The following is a 6000-nucleotide window of genomic DNA, read 5'->3' as shown; positions in this document are numbered from 1 at the left end:
ACCCAGGTAATTTTGGCTCCCAAGCCTAGTGCCATTTTAGGTGGTTTCAGCAGCAGCCACATGGCCTTGGGATCCTAGAGGCTATGTCTTTACTAGTGTTCCTCTCTCTCATCTTGCATATGACAGTGTTACGCAGGTTAATGACCACACAGCTGAGTATCTGAAGTGCTACCAAACCAGAAAGAGACTCAAAGGGCAGATTGAAGGCTGGGACAATAGCTCAGTAATCGTGCCTGCCTAACAGGCGAGGCCCTCAATTCAGTTCACAACCCGGAAGAAGAATAAAGAGGAGAAGAAGACAGCATGAGGAGAGACTGACCAAATGATGTGTTCACTAAGGCCCCTGAAGTGGGGCTGCCAGGACCCCTGGCTTGCTCCTTAGGGGTTAAGCAAACTTCAACAGGAACCGCTCCTTAGAGTTAGTAGTGATAATTGCTTAAGAGTAAAAACTTGCTCGGGGCGTAACTCACTGGGCAGAGTGCTTGCCTAACATGCCCAAGGCCCTGGGCTCAATCAGCATCACGTATTATGGGAGACATGGTGAGCCATGCTTGTATTCCCACCACTCAGGAGGCAGAGACAGTAGGATCAGTTGTTCAGGGTCATCCTTAGCTGAGACTTTGAAACTGTCTCATAGAAACAAAAAGGTAGTAATAGCTCAGAACAGAGCAAGCCACGTACTTGTCTGGCTGATCTCTTATGTACCCACTGGGCACCTAACCTCCACTGGGGGTTGGGCTTGCGTGAGAGTCGCTTCACTGTTTGCATTTTAACAGCTGTTATAACCTGCTACTGGTTTGTCCGGTCCCTTTAAGAGACAAGCCCCGCCTATTCCCCCTTCCACTTCCTGCCTGGATCTTCTTTCTGCCTCCAAGCTGCACTGTATCCAGTCCCCCCCCCCCCTTTTCTTCCATAAACTCTACCCACTTTCTCTGTATGGCGTCTATCCATCTCTCACCCACCACGGCTCCTCTGAGACCTAGGACCTGCAGACCCGCCAAGACCTGCCGCCTCCCACCTGCCTGGGACCCACAGAGGCCTCGGGTGGTGGGACCAGGCTGCCCCTCTGGCCCGCTGCCGCCCCTCAGGGAACAGTGCTGTTTTATCTAAACCATTACTACAGCGACTTTTGGTTAGCCACACGAGTGACCTGAAGATACTTAGTGAGTCCCACAGCTCGTAATCCGGACCTTGGTCCCTACGATGCTCAGTTCCTGAGGGCAAGGCCTTACGCAGGGCCTGTTTCAGAGAGCCCTCAGCGCTCGTGTGTTCTCTGACTTTATTGTCTGAAAGGGTGTGGTCCCAGGAACTAAGTGGGACTCGAGCCTGACGAAGAAGCCACACACTTTCATCAACTGTGAGCAGGAGATGGGGTAGGGGACAGAGCTGCTATAGGGCACCTGCCGAGCCTGTAGGCGGCTCAGTGTTCCGTGCCCAGCCTTGAAGAGAACAAAACGATAACATCCCAGGGCATTTCTCAGATTTGTTTCAGAGAGACCAAGGCATTCCATTCTCTTCCTGGGTCCTGTGACCTTCATTTTCTGAACAAAGCCAAATAGCATGGTCAACAACTAACAGGCGGTGTGAGACAGATTTGTGTAACATTGGTGTGGTTCCGGGTCCAGAAAGCAGAACAATCCAGCCTGGTATGGATGAGGCCCTTCCTCAGAGAAATGGAGGGTATCGCCTCATGGAGACAAGAGGAAAGACACAGCCAGTAAACAATGTGGATTGTGAAGCAGAATCCTGCATTCCAATTCTACCTCTAACCCGTCTTTAATCCCAGCACTCAAGAGGTAGGGGCAGGCGGTTCACTGAGCTTGAGGTTAGTCCGGTCTACCGAGCGAGTTTCGGAACAACCAGGGCTACACAGAGAAACCGTGTGAGTGTGTGTGAGTGTGTGTGTGAGTGTGTGTGAGTGTGTGTGTGAGTGTGTGTGTGTGAGTGTGTGTGTGTGAGTGTGTGTGAGTGTGTGTGTGAGTGTGTGTGTGTGTGTGTGTGTGTGTGTGTGTGATGGACACGACAAATTCTGTCTGTGACTCCACGGAGATGGTGTGTGGATGCTACTAAGGTGGAACACATAGCATCTATCGATGAAAGAAAGGTGAGGAGCAAAGCATCCCCAGCAGATTCCAGAAGATTCCAGAAGAACTAACATGGCAGCAGCTGCCAGGAATAGCTCAATCCCATGGGGCACTTGGGGAAGATAGCAGTTCTTGAAATCCTGAAGGTGTGCCTATGGGGCTGAGAGAAGTGGGCTCCAGCAGGCCTTGCGGAGGAGACTGAGAGCATTTGGTACGGAGCAAACCGAAAGAGACTGGCTGCCAGTAGGTCATGGTGGGTGGCAGAGGCTGCTGGCTGGGACAAGAGAAAATGCCTGGAGCAGGCAGCTTTGTGGGCAGCCCCCTGTGAGGGTCCTCTAGGAGGAAACCTGAGCTTGTCCAGAAATCCTAGTCCCAGATTAGATCTCCGGATGCCTCAAGGCCTCACCCACAGGGAAGTGGGCAGGGACGGGGATGGGGAGTCTGGGCTGTGGGATGAAATGGACAGTGTGGTTCAAACCCAAGCCACGGACGAAGAAACACTGAACACACAATGATTGACGTCTCTGTGTGCACAGAAAGGGTGAGAGCCTTGCTCAGGCTCACACTGCCCAAAACAGCAGATTCCTGTGTCCAAGGTGCCCCCGGGCCTACGTAATCATAGCTAGACCCTTTCTGGAAGTACTAGCTTCCTCCCAGCACAGACCCTGAGCCTTAGGTGTCTTCAGGAAATGAAGATAGCAGTTTTGCTTATCCCAGCGGCATTGCGTAAACGAAGAGATGTATTTGCATAGTCTAGACTCTGGCAGTTCTCAACCTGTGGGTCACGACCCCCACAGGGCTGCACATCAGCTATTTACATTATGATTCATAATAGTAGCAAAACTGCAGCTATGAAGTAGCGAAAAGAATTTTATGATTGGGGATCACCACAGCACGAGGAACTGAATACAGGGTAGCAGCGTGATTGCACCATCGGCACCACAGTTTGCACCTTACTGGGAAGCTGGCAGGGTGATTCAACCCAGTGATTACTGCACAGGGGAAGAAACTGAGGCCAGACGGGGCATGTGGGTCTTGGCTGGTAATCAGAAAAGAAACTTCTGAAATCCTCTTGGGTATGAAGCTTGTCATCTCCAGCCTCCTGCCCTGGCTAGTGACAACCATTCCTTGCCAGGAGGGTAGCTGGCAAGGCCAGACCCTACCAACCCTGCTGTGTCCTCCCAGTTGCTCAAGGTGAATCACAACCTGAGTTCTCACCGGCACAGTTGACAGCCTCGAAGGGAAATTCCTCACTATGGAGACCTCTCAGGCAATCAGCTGATCCCCCCCCCCCCATTAACCCCCTTTGTGGTTGTTGCTTTGTTTTGTTTTGCACCCTAGGGACAGACTGCCTTCCTAGACGTGACATTAGAGCCTCCTAGTGGCCAGCAAAGGGTAGAGCAAGAGAGTATCAACCCTGGGGATCCGCTCATCTTAGCTGTGCCTCTGGGCCAGCTGGAAGCAGCCACTCAAGCAGAACTCTCAAAACCAGACCCACTCCAGGGGAGCTATGGGCCCAGACTGGTGGGGTGAACTGGCTAGGACACATCCCCAGACTGGTGGGGTGAACTGGCTAGGACACATCCCCAGACTGGTGGGGTGAACTGGCTAGGACACACCTGCAGACTGGTGGGGTGAACTGGCTAGGACACACCCGCAGACTGGTGGGGTGAACTGGCTAGGACACACCTGCAGACTGGTGGGGTGAACTGGCTAGGACACATCCCCAGACTGGTGGGGTGAACTGGCTAGGACACACCCGCAGACTGGTGGGGTGAACTGGCTAGGACACACCCGCAGACTGGTGGGGTGAACTGGCTAGGACACATCCCCAGACTGGTGGGGTGAACTGGCTAGGACACATCCCCAGACTGGTGGGGTGAACTGGCTAGGACACACCTGCAGACTGGTGGGGTGAACTGGCTAGGACACACCCGCAGACTGGTGGGGTGAACTGGCTAGGACACACCTGCAGACTGGTGGGGTGAACTGGCTAGGACACATCCCCAGACTGGTGGGGTGAAGTGGCTAGGACACATCCCCAAAGTTCTCTCACATTTTGTACCCAGAACACACCAGTTTCAGGTGCCCCACTTATTAAAGCCCCTATAATGGGGGAACATCTGACTTTTAATGAGAGAAAATGGGGTCTCACTGTTTAGGTAAAGTTGACCTCAAAATCCTCCTGACTCAGCCTCCCCATTAACTGGAGCTACATGTGTATGCATCACACCCAACGCGAATTATAGGTTTTAAAATTTGCTTAATCTAGTATAAAAAATTTTAATCTAGTAAACTTTATCTAATAGACTTTTATCAAAGTTTATTTTAAATGGGATGGTGGTACATACCTTTAATCCCAGCACTCCAAAATATTGTACACATAATAAATAAATTTTAAAAAAGAAAAGATAAGAAATTGGTCTTGCTGCTTGTGGCTTGTGTCCCAGAACTCTTGGTGCTGGCTTCTTCCTTTTTGTGCATTCATTAACAGACATTTTATTAAGTTTATTTTCTACAAGAGCTATAACAGCAAATTGTTTAGCAGAAACCTGTTCAATTGAGAGACCAAATGGATCCAAGAAAGATGAAAATTAAATACTTAAATTAATCAAAAGGCGTTGAGTGAGGTTCTGTCCTGCCTGGTCCCACAGCCATTCAGTCCCAAAGAAACACACAGAAGTCTACATTAGTTATAAACTGGTTGGACTATTAGCTCAGGCTTCTTATTAACTCTTATTTCTTACATCTTAGCCCATAATTCTTGTCTGTGTTAGCCATGTGGCTTGGTACCTTTTATCAGTGAGGTATTCTCATCTTGTGTCTGGATGACTGCAAACTGAGTCCTCTTCCCAGAATTCTCCTGTTCTCATGGCCCTGCCTCTACTTCCTGCCTGGTTGTCCCACCTATACTTCCTGCCTGGCTACTGGCCAATCAGCGTTTTATTAAAACAATACAAGACCATTGTCTCGCAGCAGAAAGGCACTATGACACCACCTAAAACCTATCACCACAGTGGTAATAGGCTAAGGAAGATTGCTCTGCAGCAAGTTATCTTATGTGAATGTTAGCGGTTACAAGCAAGTCTGTCTTTCAGAAGAGTATGATACAAGTACAATGATCCCTGCCTGAGTCCAAGATATTTGGCCAGGAAAAGGTCAAGATGGCTAAAGGTAAAGCCAAAAGGAAAGGAACAGGTGTAGAGAATTCAAGCTATAGAGTTAAACAGATGGCAATGGATCAGGCTTCTTCCTCCCGAAAGTTAATACTGCATGGAGCTACCCGCCCCTGCCTAATGTTATGCCCAGACACGCAAAGTCCCCTAAAAACCAACAAGGAGACCAAGTCCTGTATGTAAAAGCCTTTATTTAAAAAAAAAAAGAACACCTGATCTTTGATAAAGAAGCAAAAAAATATCAAATGTAGAAAAGAAAGCATATTTAACAAGTGGTGCTGGCATAACTGGATATCAACTTGTAGAAAAATAAAAATAGACCCATATCTATCACCGTGCACAAAACTCAAGTCCAGATGGATCAAAGACCTCAACATAAAGCCAGCCACACTGAACCTTATTAAGGAGAAAGTGGGAAGTACACTTGAACGCATTGGCACAGGGAACCACTTCCTAAATATAACCCCAGCAGCACAGACACTGAGAGAAACAATTAATTAATGGGACCTCCTGAAACCAAAAATCTTCTGTAAAGCAAAGGACATGGTCAACAAGACAAACGACAGCCTACAGAATGGGAAAAGATGTTCACTAACCCCACATCAGACATAGGTTTGATCTCCAAAATATGCAAAGAACTCAAGAAATTGGACACCAAAAGATTACATAATCCAATTAAAAAAGTGGAGTACAGACCTAAACAGAGAACTCACAACAGAGAAATCTAAAATGGTTGAAAG

This window comes from Microtus oregoni, unplaced genomic scaffold, assembly GCF_018167655.1.
Source record: "Microtus oregoni isolate MIOR12 unplaced genomic scaffold, Mior012 000019F_ref0000042, whole genome shotgun sequence".
Taxonomy (NCBI): domain Eukaryota; kingdom Metazoa; phylum Chordata; class Mammalia; order Rodentia; family Cricetidae; genus Microtus; species Microtus oregoni.
Note: the sequence above shows the minus strand (reverse complement) of the source record.